The following is an 18,324-nucleotide window of genomic DNA, read 5'->3' on the forward strand; positions in this document are numbered from 1 at the left end:
TAATGTCAAAGGCCAAAATAATCTGTGGTTCCATCCTACTTCACTTCTCTGGTATAGTTTTGGTGGTATAATGAGGAGGGTAGTATTTATTTGCAATGCATTAGACTTAATCTCTTTTAAGTTAACAGTGTACCTAAGTATTGCTGAAACCGTTATACATGCCTCTATGACCACAATTTAGTCATTTTGTGAGCACCATGATTATAGGACAACCCCATTGGAAAGCATTGAGTCGATGCTTTCCTTTTGGGTTTTAGCTGACGCTGGATGCCCTCATGCAGAGCGTGAGGACTTCCAGCGTCAGTTAGGCGACTAAAAGTTTCCCAACGACCCAGAAGTGCCTATAGTGGCTGTCTGGTAAGGTAAGCATTATTCATTCCTATGGAGTTGTTATGATACCCAGAGAGTTCCATAAAAAAAAAAAAACAATCATCATGGAAAATAAATCAATATAAATTAAATAACCAAAGAGGTCACAATAACCAAAGGGATATTTCCGGATATCTACGTTAATATTTTGTCTGCTCCCTACTTGATGGACTAAGAGAATGCAGTGCTTCACTTCACTTTGAATGCCATTTTTTTGTAGCTGGAAGATGCACTGGGAGTTAGGACAGATGACCACCTAATACTTACCTTTGATCCTGGAGACTGAGGTCTTGATGCTTTGTCTCCAGATTTTTTCACTGGCAGATTTCAGGTTCCTTCATTTCCAGTTTTTGTGTGGGGCCCAAAGAAGAATGATCTCCCATGCTGGTATAGAATGCTGGCATCTATGGCAGAGCAGTTGTTTGACTTGGATAAGTCGGCAACCGGAGAGACATTTGGAGTCCGCTATTATGTTGTAAGGGTACTTTGTTGGACTGGTGGAGGCAGTGCCGGTGCAAGGACCCCACTCCAAAAATGCGTCTTCACCTGTGTGTCCCTTAATTCCGCTTTTGAATTTATTACCCCTTTTTGTTATCTCTTTCTCCCCTTCCCCATCTCCTCTGTCTTTTTCTCTCAAGAGCTCCTCTGTGTCTCATTGTCCCCCCAGCCAATGTTTGTATCTTTTATCACTTCCCTAGCCCCTGTCTGTCTCTTTTGCCCCTTCCCCAGACCATCTGTATTTTTTTGTATCCCCCTGATCCCCAGACTGTCCCAGGCCCAATTTTACAGCCCCAAGAGACTTGATCGCTCGCTTCCAGGCTGGACAGGGCATGGCCGCATTGCTGGGCTCTCTCAGGGGACCATTTTGAGAACTCTCTTCTCACCTTCTATGCGGACCTCTCAGGTAGCACCCTAGCATGGCGGAAAATGATGCAGCCCTTCACCAAGTTTCTGTGAGCGCAGGGTATCACATACAGATGGAAAATGGCTCACACACTGATGGAAACCCAGAACGGTGCCTCCTACCCAGTCCACGACATCGAAGAAGAAGAGGCGACGCTGGTGAAGTCCTACAGGACTCACTCACAAACAGGCCAAAGCTTGTGGTGGCCCAACCCCACATCTGGGACCCAGCTGGCACAGCCCCATTCATACCCAGGAGGCCCCCAACGCGGCGGTCACCACGTGAACTCCCACTGCAGGTCTACAGCGCTAGACCATTCATACTATACTTACTATTAACTGGTTCCAGCTGAAGCCTCACTGGACATTGTTCTGTATTCCCTAAAGTTGATAACAAGATTATTTCAGTTTATGTTCTTTTGTTCAGCTAATATGTACACACTTGTATCCTGCGAATAACAAAAAAACAAGTAGAAAATGGCGCTGGCGTAATATATGCAGTACAATATAAATGAAATCTAAAGCAGCACTATATACTGTGAAAAAGCTCCACTCACATAAGATACAAAAACAAAACTAAAGTGCGCTGTTGCTTTAAGACCAAAAGCAATTGACAAATAGCCTATACAAGTGGATAATAATCATATAAACATCAAAAACTAAAGTGCACTGTGCATTTAAATCAATAGCTAAATAATATGACTATCACATACATGTATAATAGCAAACGTGACTAGTGCCAATACAAAAACAAAAGTGTTACAGTGCACTAGTGATATAACCCCCCCATAGATATGTGCAAAATAGGGTCAAAATATTAATACCTCACTTTTGAGAAAATTCTTGAAATTGCTTCTGCCAGAAGTTCTCAAAAGAAAAACAAAACAAAAAATTCATAGGGCAATATGCATAAACAATAAATATTGTGAATATAGATTATAAACACTCACAAGAGTAGAGCAATTAAGTCTGCTCTGGACTGTGTTGGCATCTCAGATAATGTATATAGAGGCTTGAGGCTGCGATGAAAATACAAATCCTTTATTAGACACTCCAATAATTAAAAGCAGTTGTCAGGCTTGTAAGTCCTCTTCACAATATGTACACACTTGTATCCTGCGCCTCACCACTAGACCTCTCACTCACACGGCTGCCACCACGGAGGGGATAGGGCAGGGGATGCGGGCACAGAGTTCGGGCCACATGTACCCAACCTAGTGCTCTCCACGCACACTACCCCCCCCCCACCAGAGGGACACGATTTATACATCAAGGGCAGCGCTCTTACGGGACAGGGGATAACTGGTCCTATATTAATAATCTGATGCATGAGCTCCCAGAAACCATACTGCCCTCCCCCACACTTTAGCCACACCATAACTTCACATTAGACATCCAACCAACAGCTCTTGCCAGCCCTCCTCACCACCCTTCCCCTCCCCTGAGACATACACCAGGGCCGGAACCTACACCTCCACCGCTGGTCGGTCAGAGACCACACAAACTAGTCGCTGATTGAGTAACCACACGCAGCTTATCTATTGAAACCCATTACCACGCACGTCAGGCACAAAGCTTTTGTTTAACCACAATATCTTGAACATTGTGCAACTGTTCATAGAAATACCTCTGACAATGTTTTTTTTTTTGTTTTTTTTTTTACATTACACACTCACATTGGTTTTATTAACACCAACTGGTTTGTTTTTTCCCAATTTTTACAAGTTGTATTTTTTTTTTCTTTTCTTCTTTTCATTTTCTTAAAAAAAATAGCACAAAAGAAGACTCTGATGAGCAAGTCTGCTTACCTAGGGCAACGGGCCCTCCCACTATGCCATTAGACTGCACAAACCCAGAATCTGGCTAACCTAGAAATTAATCTCGAACTAGGGTTGACGGGAAGGGAACTTTAATACAGCAGAACAATTTCAACATTTCTCTTCTTGTCTGTGTTGAAGAGGCGTGATCTACAGTAAAAGTTAGCCTTTCAGAACTAGACAGACTTCAAATAACAAGCCTTTTCAGTAATGATGGGGCTCTAGCTCAGGACATTTAAAGATACATAGTAACGAGGGAAGGAAGGTTAAGTGAGTACACATACGTGCAAACTTGTGTTGCGTTTAAGTTAAAATTATTCCAGAACAAGGGGTTAAACTCCCAAAACAACAGGCAACAAATGGTTACAGTATTCTAATGGTGGGAAAAACAGAAGAATAAGAATATTCTGGCTCAACTCAGCCATCCACTTACATGGCTAAATAACATACAAAGGAACTGTCTTGTTACTGCCCCCTTATCTATGGATAACCCTCTGCTCTGGTACCTTGGCCTCACAGGAACCAATAGGCAGTACAGCCCCTGGGGTACTCTCAGGAGTTCCTGCAGCTGAGGAGATTCAGTTTGCAGCTGTATGCTACAGCTATAAATCATATGTACACATTAGCTTAGCAATGGAATAAAATCCCTAAAGAGCTGACTGGAGATGTTAGGAACTGATAAGACGCGGCCCCACTTTCTTTTGTTGTACCTGCTCCCCAGTGGGTGCAGTTGGTTGGGTTAGGGAAGTAGAAAGAATGGGTACATAGCCTCCTTTACTGGAGACCTAAGGTCTAGCCTTTCAGGGTGGGGAGACAGCAGGTGGGGGACAGCTGTAGCTGTGCACAATCACACTGTCGAAGAGGGAGCATTGCGCAACAGTAGATATTGGTTTATGGCATCTGCATCACGTTTCAGCCAGGCAGAGTTGAGCAGGATGTTCTCGCAGCACAGTACGCTCTGCCGATGGAGCTGGATGAGCATCAAAAAAGGCCTTAATTTCTGTAGCCATTTTCTCACTTGCAAAGCCTTCAACTGACACCTTTACGAGCCTGGAAATGAGGAAGCCACCTTGGTAGCGGTTAAATAATTCCTCCCAGTTCTCCTTTACAAATTCCCAGGCAGATTTCCTCCCTGTTTTACTCCCACCAGCAACTCCACCAATTACTGAAACCGTGTCCTGAGGACGCACATCATCTGAAAGGGAGAAGGTCAGCACTTTTTGGATAAGTTCCTGGGAAGGAATGGGTCCTAAGACCTGTTCAATGCGATTCTTCTCTTCTTGCATGTCTGCTTGCTTATGGAGCTTAAGCATGGTGTCCAAAGTTGAGCTGTCACCGTGCTTCAAAATAGTCACATAAACAGGGCTTCTTAAGTCTGCATTCAATGTGTTCTTCCCATCCACATGGTCCTTGAACCATCATCTAGCTTCCTCAAGGGTGGGTTTGTGCCCAGCTTTACCCAGCTTTCCTAAAACCAGACCGCGAAGTAGAGCATCCAGATGTCCTTCCCCAGGCTTTGGGTCCCAGCCCAGCCGCTCACCAATAGGGAAAAATATATCTCTGATAAAGCCCTGGATCTCTTCATGGAAGTCTGTGTGGGAGAGAAGGGTGGACAGGACTCCTATGTTGCTGCTCAAGTCATTCCACACAGTATAATTAGGTTCATTCACAAAGGCCTCCATGACTTTCAATACTTCAACTGTGCTGGTCATCCCTGCATGGGCTAAGGAAAATAAATCATTCTGTAACCCCAGCCTATCCACAGGCTGCAAGGAGAGGTCTCTGATACCAGGTAACAGGCTTTTCAGCATGGTAGGGCTGTACTGAGTTCGATAAAATCCAACAGTGCCAGGATTAATCTTTACCCACTGGTCTGGTCTCACGCCCTCCAATACTATGGTCGTCTCTGGCTTGTCCATCAGGATCTTTAGTTTGGAAGAGGATGGGGCTTCACAGGTGCAGATATTGATCGGTACCATCCATTGTGGACAGTCCTCACAAGGTGCGGGCCACTGCCACAAAACTTCTTTTGAGACAATTTGAGTACTCTGGAGTCTTCATTCTGCTCTGAATCCACATATATTAGTGGGAATCCCATCTGCTTGGTCCAGGTGCTCATCACAGCAGCAAATGGCTTCCCACTGGCTTGCTCTAGAGACTCCCACAGGTCCTCTGTAGAAGCGTACTTTTCTTGGAATTTGGTGAGGTATTGGTTCATGCCCTTCCGGAAATCCTCATCACCAATATAATCGTGCAACATTCTGATCACAGAAGCTTCTTTGCTGACAATGTTTTTTTAAGCAATGACTTACTCTGCATACTGTTTATATACGTACCCAGAGAGTTCCATAAAAAAAAAAAAACAATCATCATGGAAAATAAATCAATATAAATTAAATAACCAAAGAGGTCACAATAACCAAAGGGATATTTCCGGATATCTACGTTAATATTTTGTCTGCTCCCTACTTGATGGACTAAGAGAATGCAGTGCTTCACTTCACTTTGAATGCCATTTTTTTGTAGCTGGAAGATGCACTGGGAGTTAGGACAGATGACCACCTAATACTTACCTTTGATCCTGGAGACTGAGGTCTTGATGCTTTGTCTCCAGATTTTTTCACTGGCAGATTTCAGGTTCCTTCATTTCCAGTTTTTGTGTGGGGCCCAAAGAAGAATGATCTCCCATGCTGGTATAGAATGCTGGCATCTATGGCAGAGCAGTTGTTTGACTTGGATAAGTCGGCAACCGGAGAGACATTTGGAGTCCGCTATTATGTTGTAAGGGTACTTTGTTGGACTGGTGGAGGCAGTGCCGGTGCAAGGACCCCACTCCAAAAATGCGTCTTCACCTGTGTGTCCCTTAATTCCGCTTTTGAATTTATTACCCCTTTTTGTTATCTCTTTCTCCCCTTCCCCATCTCCTCTGTCTTTTTCTCTCAAGAGCTCCTCTGTGTCTCATTGTCCCCCCAGCCAATGTTTGTATCTTTTATCACTTCCCTAGCCCCTGTCTGTCTCTTTTGCCCCTTCCCCAGACCATCTGTATTTTTTTGTATCCCCCTGATCCCCAGACTGTCCCAGGCCCAATTTTACAGCCCCAAGAGACTTGATCGCTCGCTTCCAGGCTGGACAGGGCATGGCCGCATTGCTGGGCTCTCTCAGGGGACCATTTTGAGAACTCTCTTCTCACCTTCTATGCGGACCTCTCAGGTAGCACCCTAGCATGGCGGAAAATGATGCAGCCCTTCACCAAGTTTCTGTGAGCGCAGGGTATCACATACAGATGGAAAATGGCTCACACACTGATGGAAACCCAGAACGGTGCCTCCTACCCAGTCCACGACATCGAAGAAGAAGAGGCGACGCTGGTGAAGTCCTACAGGACTCACTCACAAACAGGCCAAAGCTTGTGGTGGCCCAACCCCACATCTGGGACCCAGCTGGCACAGCCCCATTCATACCCAGGAGGCCCCCAACGCGGCGGTCACCACGTGAACTCCCACTGCAGGTCTACAGCGCTAGACCATTCATACTATACTTACTATTAACTGGTTCCAGCTGAAGCCTCACTGGACATTGTTCTGTATTCCCTAAAGTTGATAACAAGATTATTTCAGTTTATGTTCTTTTGTTCAGCTAATATGTACACACTTGTATCCTGCGAATAACAAAAAAACAAGTAGAAAATGGCGCTGGCGTAATATATGCAGTACAATATAAATGAAATCTAAAGCAGCACTATATACTGTGAAAAAGCTCCACTCACATAAGATACAAAAACAAAACTAAAGTGCGCTGTTGCTTTAAGACCAAAAGCAATTGACAAATAGCCTATACAAGTGGATAATAATCATATAAACATCAAAAACTAAAGTGCACTGTGCATTTAAATCAATAGCTAAATAATATGACTATCACATACATGTATAATAGCAAACGTGACTAGTGCCAATACAAAAACAAAAGTGTTACAGTGCACTAGTGATATAACCCCCCCATAGATATGTGCAAAATAGGGTCAAAATATTAATACCTCACTTTTGAGAAAATTCTTGAAATTGCTTCTGCCAGAAGTTCTCAAAAGAAAAACAAAACAAAAAATTCATAGGGCAATATGCATAAACAATAAATATTGTGAATATAGATTATAAACACTCACAAGAGTAGAGCAATTAAGTCTGCTCTGGACTGTGTTGGCATCTCAGATAATGTATATAGAGGCTTGAGGCTGCGATGAAAATACAAATCCTTTATTAGACACTCCAATAATTAAAAGCAGTTGTCAGGCTTGTAAGTCCTCTTCACAATATGTACACACTTGTATCCTGCGCCTCACCACTAGACCTCTCACTCACACGGCTGCCACCACGGAGGGGATAGGGCAGGGGATGCGGGCACAGAGTTCGGGCCACATGTACCCAACCTAGTGCTCTCCACGCACACTACCCCCCCCCCACCAGAGGGACACGATTTATACATCAAGGGCAGCGCTCTTACGGGACAGGGGATAACTGGTCCTATATTAATAATCTGATGCATGAGCTCCCAGAAACCATACTGCCCTCCCCCACACTTTAGCCACACCATAACTTCACATTAGACATCCAACCAACAGCTCTTGCCAGCCCTCCTCACCACCCTTCCCCTCCCCTGAGACATACACCAGGGCCGGAACCTACACCTCCACCGCTGGTCGGTCAGAGACCACACAAACTAGTCGCTGATTGAGTAACCACACGCAGCTTATCTATTGAAACCCATTACCACGCACGTCAGGCACAAAGCTTTTGTTTAACCACAATATCTTGAACATTGTGCAACTGTTCATAGAAATACCTCTGACAATGTTTTTTTTTTTGTTTTTTTTTTTACATTACACACTCACATTGGTTTTATTAACACCAACTGGTTTGTTTTTTCCCAATTTTTACAAGTTGTATTTTTTTTTTCTTTTCTTCTTTTCATTTTCTTAAAAAAAATAGCACAAAAGAAGACTCTGATGAGCAAGTCTGCTTACCTAGGGCAACGGGCCCTCCCACTATGCCATTAGACTGCACAAACCCAGAATCTGGCTAACCTAGAAATTAATCTCGAACTAGGGTTGACGGGAAGGGAACTTTAATACAGCAGAACAATTTCAACATTTCTCTTCTTGTCTGTGTTGAAGAGGCGTGATCTACAGTAAAAGTTAGCCTTTCAGAACTAGACAGACTTCAAATAACAAGCCTTTTCAGTAATGATGGGGCTCTAGCTCAGGACATTTAAAGATACATAGTAACGAGGGAAGGAAGGTTAAGTGAGTACACATACGTGCAAACTTGTGTTGCGTTTAAGTTAAAATTATTCCAGAACAAGGGGTTAAACTCCCAAAACAACAGGCAACAAATGGTTACAGTATTCTAATGGTGGGAAAAACAGAAGAATAAGAATATTCTGGCTCAACTCAGCCATCCACTTACATGGCTAAATAACATACAAAGGAACTGTCTTGTTACTGCCCCCTTATCTATGGATAACCCTCTGCTCTGGTACCTTGGCCTCACAGGAACCAATAGGCAGTACAGCCCCTGGGGTACTCTCAGGAGTTCCTGCAGCTGAGGAGATTCAGTTTGCAGCTGTATGCTACAGCTATAAATCATATGTACACATTAGCTTAGCAATGGAATAAAATCCCTAAAGAGCTGACTGGAGATGTTAGGAACTGATAAGACGCGGCCCCACTTTCTTTTGTTGTACCTGCTCCCCAGTGGGTGCAGTTGGTTGGGTTAGGGAAGTAGAAAGAATGGGTACATAGCCTCCTTTACTGGAGACCTAAGGTCTAGCCTTTCAGGGTGGGGAGACAGCAGGTGGGGGACAGCTGTAGCTGTGCACAATCACACTGTCGAAGAGGGAGCATTGCGCAACAGTAGATATTGGTTTATGGCATCTGCATCACGTTTCAGCCAGGCAGAGTTGAGCAGGATGTTCTCGCAGCACAGTACGCTCTGCCGATGGAGCTGGATGAGCATCAAAAAAGGCCTTAATTTCTGTAGCCATTTTCTCACTTGCAAAGCCTTCAACTGACACCTTTACGAGCCTGGAAATGAGGAAGCCACCTTGGTAGCGGTTAAATAATTCCTCCCAGTTCTCCTTTACAAATTCCCAGGCAGATTTCCTCCCTGTTTTACTCCCACCAGCAACTCCACCAATTACTGAAACCGTGTCCTGAGGACGCACATCATCTGAAAGGGAGAAGGTCAGCACTTTTTGGATAAGTTCCTGGGAAGGAATGGGTCCTAAGACCTGTTCAATGCGATTCTTCTCTTCTTGCATGTCTGCTTGCTTATGGAGCTTAAGCATGGTGTCCAAAGTTGAGCTGTCACCGTGCTTCAAAATAGTCACATAAACAGGGCTTCTTAAGTCTGCATTCAATGTGTTCTTCCCATCCACATGGTCCTTGAACCATCATCTAGCTTCCTCAAGGGTGGGTTTGTGCCCAGCTTTACCCAGCTTTCCTAAAACCAGACCGCGAAGTAGAGCATCCAGATGTCCTTCCCCAGGCTTTGGGTCCCAGCCCAGCCGCTCACCAATAGGGAAAAATATATCTCTGATAAAGCCCTGGATCTCTTCATGGAAGTCTGTGTGGGAGAGAAGGGTGGACAGGACTCCTATGTTGCTGCTCAAGTCATTCCACACAGTATAATTAGGTTCATTCACAAAGGCCTCCATGACTTTCAATACTTCAACTGTGCTGGTCATCCCTGCATGGGCTAAGGAAAATAAATCATTCTGTAACCCCAGCCTATCCACAGGCTGCAAGGAGAGGTCTCTGATACCAGGTAACAGGCTTTTCAGCATGGTAGGGCTGTACTGAGTTCGATAAAATCCAACAGTGCCAGGATTAATCTTTACCCACTGGTCTGGTCTCACGCCCTCCAATACTATGGTCGTCTCTGGCTTGTCCATCAGGATCTTTAGTTTGGAAGAGGATGGGGCTTCACAGGTGCAGATATTGATCGGTACCATCCATTGTGGACAGTCCTCACAAGGTGCGGGCCACTGCCACAAAACTTCTTTTGAGACAATTTGAGTACTCTGGAGTCTTCATTCTGCTCTGAATCCACATATATTAGTGGGAATCCCATCTGCTTGGTCCAGGTGCTCATCACAGCAGCAAATGGCTTCCCACTGGCTTGCTCTAGAGACTCCCACAGGTCCTCTGTAGAAGCGTACTTTTCTTGGAATTTGGTGAGGTATTGGTTCATGCCCTTCCGGAAATCCTCATCACCAATATAATCGTGCAACATTCTGATCACAGAAGCTTCTTTGCTGACAATGTTTTTTTAAGCAATGACTTACTCTGCATACTGTTTATATACGATGAGAAAATTGCTACATTATCTTGTTTTCAAAAATAAAAATAAAAATGTGCAACAAAATGTCACTGCATCAACTCATGTAACCTGTCATATGTCTTACCTCCAACATGCATCTGACAATGCGCTTCAAAAATAAAGAATAAAATAAATAAATAAAAAATAAATAAATGAGTGGCTGTATTCAGAACAAAATATGATAAAATGCTACATTGGGCAGATGTTCCTAATAAAAGTCTCAAAAGAAGTTTTGTGGCAGTGGCCCGCACCTTGTGAGGACTGTCCACAATGGATGGTACCGATCAATATCTGCACCTGTGAAGCCCCATCCTCTTCCAAACTAAAGATCCTGATGGACAAGCCAGAGACGACCATAGTATTGGAGGGCGTGAGAAATTGACGCTATTATGTTATAGTGTAAAATTAACAAATAGGTAAGAAAATGAACACTATTCTGGAAGGGATTATCCATCCATTTCTTCACCTGTGTGTTTAACCCCAAATAATTGCCTTTGTAAAAAATACTTTACTGTCGATCTCATTCATCCATAAACTGCAAAATTACTTTGTGTGTCATATGCAATAAATCATAGCCCATAACCTATAGCTTTCATATGTTTATTAGGTAGAGATACTCTTTTGCATTTGGAATTAGATTTTCTTGAATCTGTTCCTTATCCGTCCCCTTGAGATTTTTTTTTTTTTTTTTACTTGGTTGAATCAGACTTTCCATGCGGATTAATTGCTAGGCTAAAAGAAATCTAAATGCTAAATATACCAAAAAAAAAAAAACAAAAAAAAAAAAAAAAGGATAAACTTGTCTAAAAATAGATCTCAGGAATTCTAAAATGAAAGAAAAGTAAGTGACCGAAGTTTGGAAAAGTTGTAGTTTGCATTGCTGTTACAACCAGATACTGACCTGGATAAATCACCTTCAGTGGGCTGTCAACATGGAGTTGCAAAAACAAAAAGATTTCTGTATACACTTTACAAATTCTTTAATATAGTGAGATTGTTTTTATGTACAATATATTTTGTTTTTATGTATGATATATTTTGTGATATTTTTGGGGTAATGCATGTGAAAGGCTGCATGTGGGGTTGTGTGCATGTATGTGGATTGTTAGTGGTGTTGAGTTTGTGCGGAATGTGTGTATGTTTGTGTGTGGGCTGTTCGTATTATTTGTATGAGGGGAGGGTTATTCTGCATTTCTGTGTATACCTAGCAGTGGCCCTAGCAGCCTTAAATGCTGTGCAAAGACACCTCGAGTGCCATGCATGGCACACGTGCCATAGGCTGTCTACCCCTGAACTAGAGCCACTACTTTAATGGGAGACTATAGGCACCCAGACCACTCCAGCTCATTAAAGTGTCCCTCTCCCACTTAGTCCTGCAATGTAAACCATTTAAAGACTGCCTTCAGTGGCTGGCAGAAACAGTATACCCTGCAAGTTCCGCATGAATGCTCTGGCCTTCCACCAAAGAGGCGCTCCGTGTAAGGAATGGACACTGCTTGAGTGCAGGGTATACGGTTTCTGCCTTCAGTGTTTGTCTACCAGACACTGAGGTGCTACTGGGAGTTTACCAGTCTCTGGGTCGCCTAAATGACGCTGGACAATGCTTTCCTATGGGGAGGGTCTAATACACACACTATGCATGTGCATTTGGTCTCCCCGTCGAGAACGCAGCGCTTGAAGAGGCAGAGCTCCGAGGGATATCAGCGCTGGAATCTGGCAGGTAAATAAAAATGATGTTTAACCATTTATGTGCAATGGGGCTAGGGGGCGGAACCCCAGGGCACTATAGTAATAGGAATGCAGATTTGTTTTCCTAACACTATAGATATCCAATTAAACTATAGTGGTTCTGGTGACTATAGTGTTTCTTTAAACCAAGCATGTCAAACTCACGGCCCATGGACCGCATGCAACCCGCAATGAATATCTCTGCGGCCCGGTGAGCCGCGAGTTTGACATGCTTACTAAGGCAGAGTAAGCACCTGCTCTCCCCACATTGCAGGTGCCTACTCTGCTAAACCTTACCTGGCCGGGAAAGAGAGGTTGCTGGCGGCAGCGAGGGAGCTCAGTCATCCTACTCCTCACTGCGCGTGCGCCCTCTGTAGTGATGCCGGGTGCCAAAATATGACGTTATTCTGGCACCAGACATCGCGTGAGGGAGCAGTGAGTAGCCGGAAGACTGACCTCCCGAGAGAAGATCCCCACTTGACCCCAGGGAGAGGCCCCACACAGGCTCCCAAAGGTAGGGAGCAATAAAAAAAATTATTTGAGTATGTGCAAGAATGTGGAAATGTGTGTGTGTGTCAGTGAGTTGCCTGTCAGTGTGTGTGTGTCTGTCAGAGTGAGTGTGTGTGTGTGTGTGTCTGTCGGTGTCTGTGTTGGTCAGTGTTGTGATGGCCGTGGCTGGACAGTGGAGGAGCTGGAGGTACACAACGCCACGCCACGTCACATTCCGATGTGGCGTCAACGTGCTCCACCGTCACAGGTTTTCAAGGAGTAGCGGGAGGATCCGCTTTGGCACAGGGTGCGGACAGCGCCTTTTGTTTACACTGCAAAAAAAAAAAAAGTTGCAGAGGAGCTGAACTCAATGTTTTATTCCACGTCTTCTATTTTGATCTAAATTTCGCAGTTCAGTTGTCAATCTTCTACTCTTCTCTGTTTACTGAATCACTTTTAAAATTTTATTGTGAATTAATGTGCTTACAGTATTCCATTGTGGACAACAAGACACGTTCCACTCATTTTGGCCACATCATTATGTTATCTTCAATTTGCTATTAGTGAATTAATTGCTTTTCTACAACGTACAAACTGATTGTGTGGTGAGAGCTATTATTTTTACAGACATTTAGTGGACTGATCTAATGGCGTAAAGATGTTTTCTACTAATAAACGCAAACACATTTTGATATATCCATTAAAAGTGTTCAGTGCTACTTATGAACCCTTTGAGGGCCAGCACATTGGTTTGCAAAGCATTGGGCATGGATCCGGCAAAGTGTTAAAGCATCTATTGCACTTGTTTGCTTAAGTCATAAATCTTGAGAGCCTAGTGGGGGTTGCAGCAATCTAAAAGAGGGATTCATACATCTCAGAGAGTGAACATAAGTCACCAGATCCCACAAGTCTAAAGTTTCGTCCTTATTCCTGTCATTCTACAGCACAACTCTGTAAAGGTAAGACATGGGCCTAACAATAATACTAGATTACTAAAAAAAATAGTTATCGCCTGCCCCATATTGGATACACTCTTGCCTCTTCTTGATAAACTACTTACCCCTGATTCCTAATAGGACTATTTGTAGGTTTGAAAAAAGATGATCAAGTCAAAAAAATAATTTGGATAAAATCTTAATGTAAAAAACAACAACATAAAAACAAACAGAACAGTTACTGCTAAAAAGAAACTTGCGCGCCCGCAGTGACCGGCCGCCCAGCAGCACCACTGGACCCCAGGGAATCCCCTCAGCACTCCCAAAGGTAGAGAGGATGGGGGATGCAATAATAAAAAAAAAATATATATGAGTGTGTGTGTGTATATGTGTGTTAGTGGGTATGTGTTAATTTTTGTGTCAGTGAGTGTGTGTCTGTTACTGAGTGTGTGTCTGTTAGTGAATCTGTTTGGTGTCTGTTAGTGTGTGTTTGTCAGTGAGTGTATGTTTTGTAAGTGAGTGTGTATATGTGTCTGTCAGTGAGTGTGTATGTATGTCACTGAGTGTGTGTCTGTTAGCTAGTGTGTATGCGCGTGTTCGTGAGAGTGTGTGTGGTCAAAACCTCTTCAGCACTTACCTTTCTCCAGCGCCAGTGGGTTCATGGGGGAGTTTTAAAAATGTTATTGTATTAACACTTATCAGCAAGCATCTAACACATTACCAACAGGGCCGGCGCATCCTATAGACGACTTAGGCATTGCCTAGGGTGCCCAGGGCCGGGTTGGCGCAAGATTTGATTGACCCGGTAGCAGGGCCAGCGCATCCTATAGGCGACTAAGGCAGTCGCCTAGGGCGCCCCAGCCCAGGGGGGGCAAGATTTAAATGACCCAGCCTGAGGAAAGCACAATGCGCTCCCTCCTGCCAGTCACTAAGTGTAGCGTGACCAGGCGGCATGGGCCGCGGTACAGGAGCATCTGTTTCCTGTAACCAGCCAAAGTGAGCACTTCCTCTCAGTTTGGCCTGGTACAGGAAACAGAAGCCCCGCAACGCCCGGCCACGCTACAAAGAGGTAGGAGGCGGCACAGGGGGTGAGTGGGGGGCAAAAAGCCTTGCACCAGCCCTAATGATTAGTCCTAATGATGAAAAACCATATATGTGACTTTTACACTGGTGATCTTGTAATCTTTGGTTTCAATTTGGAATCATCTAGTTATAGTCTGACCTATCAAGTAACCATTCTGCATGTTAATTTAATGGTATTCCCACGACCCTGCCAAAAACCACATTCATCAATGTTTGGGAAGAGGAGAGACCACTAAGGGACAGATATGGGGGGAGAGAGACCACTGAGCGAAAGATGGGGGTGGGGGAGGGGAGAACTCTAAGGAACAGGGGGAGGGGCACTAAGGGTCAAGGGGCTGGGGAGAGCATTAAAAAGGGTCACTGGAGAGCATTGAGGGATAGGGAGAGCACTGAGGAACAAGAGGGGGCAGGGGAGAGCACTAAGGGACAAAGGGGCAGGGGAGAGCACTAAGGGACAGGGGGCAGGGGAGATCACTAAGGGGAAGGAGAGATCACTAAGGGACAGGAGGGGATGAGAGAGCACTAATGGATAGGAGGGTATGGGAGATCACTAAGGGATAGGAGGGGAGGGGAGACCTCCAAGGGACAGGAGGGGAGAAGAGGGGAAGAGACCACTAAGGGATAGGGTGAGTGAAAGAGATCATTAAGGGTCTCACACACAGACACACCGAAACATACAATGCATCCTACACTCACACAGAAACACACAATTCATCCCTTACATATACACAATGTATACCTCACACACACACACACAGCTTAATGTAGTGGTTCTGGTGTCTATAGCATGTCCCTGCAGGATTTTTAATGAAAAGACACTGTGTGCAGCACTGGCGTTTGGCTCATATGGCAGATCATATAGGTGGACATTGTGATGTCACATGGTGGGCAGAGCATATAGGGGGCGGCAAATTTTTGTTTGCCTCGGGTGGCAAAAATCCTTGCACCAGCCCTGATTACCAAGATTGGCTGCTAGAATTTCTGTTCGCATTAAAACTAGTTACAATTTGAAAAATAATACCAGCTGAAACTAATTGATATTTATTGACCATTTACAGCTGACAAAATGGAATCAAGGCCAGATTTTGATCATTTGAAAAGTTTCTGCAAAAGTATTGAGCTATATTTGAGAAATGGAAGGTAAGTCAGCCCTACTTACCCAACTTTGTTAGGTTTTTTTTACACCAGGTATCCGACTCCTGTAGATGAATCTACCTTCTGCATCTACTGAGGATTTTGCATCTGGACATGCACCTCCTGTTGATCCTGCAGGTGGACCTGCAACTTGTATGGAACCTGCAGCTGGTCTTGTACTTCATGGAGAAGTCTTGCTCTTCATGGAGAACCTACATCTGATCTTACACCTTATAGGAAACTGAAGTTGGTTGTAGACAAAAGTACATAAGCAGCGTATAGCAATTATGGGAGTTATGAGCAGGGCTATCTTGTGGTCTCCATAGCATTACCCTTTACCCCTCAGCACATAAGGAGAAGGATAGGGTAAGGTCCCCACATTTTTTTCCTTTGTTTTAATGTCCATTAATGAGCATGCCAGAGCACTCAAACATCAGTCCCGATCAAGTTGACACTCACATTATTGAAAATTTCTATTTTATAGTATGATTCACTTTCCTAGTAACTGGTCTAAAAACACAAAAGGATAGACCTTTCTCTAAATGCCTCATTGTAATCTTGCAAAAATACATTTAGAACACATATATGGTACTTTGAGTCCTGTTAATTCAGGACTAAAATATCCCTCTTTGTACTAGTGACAGGGAGTAAAAGGAAACATTTTTTACTGAAACTGAACAATATTTTCCTTTCCCAGTGATTGGCCATGGCAGCATTACTCAAGGGGAAGCTCCATCCCACGACTCCCATTGGACAGAAAAACATAAATAATCTATAAATACTTCCTCTCTGTGCCAGGCCACCCCAGTTCAGAACTAGCCACACGAATGGAGGGGGCATTGTGCAGTCATGGCCCATCACCAGGAAAGGAAAAAATTGGTAAGTATGAGGCAAATGTTCTCCTTTCCTGGCCAGATTCGATCTGCGAGGTGGAACCAGTGGGTGTGGTCGAACAGGTGGGAGTGGTGGTGGTGATGACTTTGAAACCCACAGCACTCTAGTTGACACTGGGTCAGCAGGAGCTGAGGGTTGTGAAGAAGTGGTCATGGAGGTACTCCCAGAAGGGGCTGAAAGGGATCTTCTTCTAATCCACTCTTCCTCCTCTATATCAACAGTACAGGGAGTGCAGAATTATTAGGCAAGTTGTATTTTTGAGGATTAATTTTATTATTGAACAACAACCATGTTCTCAATGAAACCAAAAAACTCAATATCAAAGCTGAATATTTTTGGAAGTAGTTTTTAGTTTGTTTTTAGTTATAGCTATTTTAGGGGGATATCTGTGTGTGCAGGTGACTATTACTGTGCATAATTAATAGGCAACTTAACAAAAAACAAATATATACCCATTTCAATTATTTATTTTTACCAGTGAAACCAATATAACATCTCAACATTCACAAATATACATTTCTGGCATTCAAAAAGAAAACAAAAACAAATCAGTGACCAATATAGCCACCTTTCTTTGCAAGGACACTCAAAAGCCTGCCATCCATGGATTCTGTCAGTGTTTTGATCTGTTCACCATCAACATTGCGTGCAGAAGCAACCACAGCCTCCCAGACACTGTTCAGAGAGGTGTACTGTTTTCCCTCCTTGTAAATCTCACATTTGATGATGGACCACAGGTTCTCAATGGGGTTCAGATCAGGTGAACAAGGAGGCCATGTCATTAGATTTTCTTCTTTTATACCCTTTCTTGCCAGCCACGCTGTGGAGTACTTGGACGCGTGTGATGGAGTAATGTCCTGCATGAAAATCATGCTTTTCTTGAAGGATGCAGACTTCTTCCTGTACCACTGCTTGAAGAAGGTGTCTTCCAGAAACTGGCAGTAGGACTGGGAGTTGAGCTTGACTCCATCCTCAACCCGAAAAGGCCCCACAAGCTCATCTTTGATGATACCAGCCAGGGCCGGTGCCACCTGTAAGGCGACCTAGGCAGCTGCCTAGGGCGCAACTTACCAGGGGGCGCCGGATCCCTGTCCCCGCTGCACCTCCTCATGCTGCGTCGCCTGAGCGCTTTAACAAGCCCCAGGCGGCGCAGCACTGCTGCATGGAGGGCGGCCGGGTTTCAGTGACTGGCATGAGGGAAGCACAGAGCGCTCCCTCCTGCCGGTCTCTCCATGTAGCGTGGCCGGGCGGCGCGGAACGCTGTACAGGAACCTCTGTTTCCTGTACCCGGCCGCCAGCGGACTGAAGGGAAGCGCTCACTGAGTGAGCACTTCCTGTCAGTCCGCCGGGTACAGGAAACAGAGGTTCCTGTCCCGGGTTCCGCGCCGCCCGGCCACGCTACATGGGCAGGATGGGAGGGTAAGGACCACTATGGGAGGGGGGGGATAACGGACCACTAGGGGAGTGGGGGGGGATAACGGACCACTAGGGGAGAGGGGGGGGAATAACGGACCACTAGGGGAGAGGGGGGGGAATAACGGACCACTAGGGGAGAGGGGGGGGGGGAATAACGGACCACTAGGGGAGAGGGGGGGGGAA

General features: G+C 44.6%; 2 pseudogenes; both read right to left on the reverse strand.

The window, feature by feature from the left end:
* Positions 1-3,020: 3,020 nt before the first annotated feature.
* Positions 3,021-5,367, reverse strand: LOC134577329 (puromycin-sensitive aminopeptidase-like; annotated as a pseudogene).
* Positions 5,368-8,046: 2,679 nt separating this feature from the next.
* LOC134577804 (puromycin-sensitive aminopeptidase-like) lies at positions 8,047-10,393 on the reverse strand (annotated as a pseudogene).
* Positions 10,394-18,324: the final 7,931 nt, after the last annotated feature.

The sequence above is a fragment of the Pelobates fuscus genome, chromosome 11 (assembly GCF_036172605.1).
Source record: "Pelobates fuscus isolate aPelFus1 chromosome 11, aPelFus1.pri, whole genome shotgun sequence".
In the NCBI taxonomy this organism is placed as follows: domain Eukaryota; kingdom Metazoa; phylum Chordata; class Amphibia; order Anura; family Pelobatidae; genus Pelobates; species Pelobates fuscus.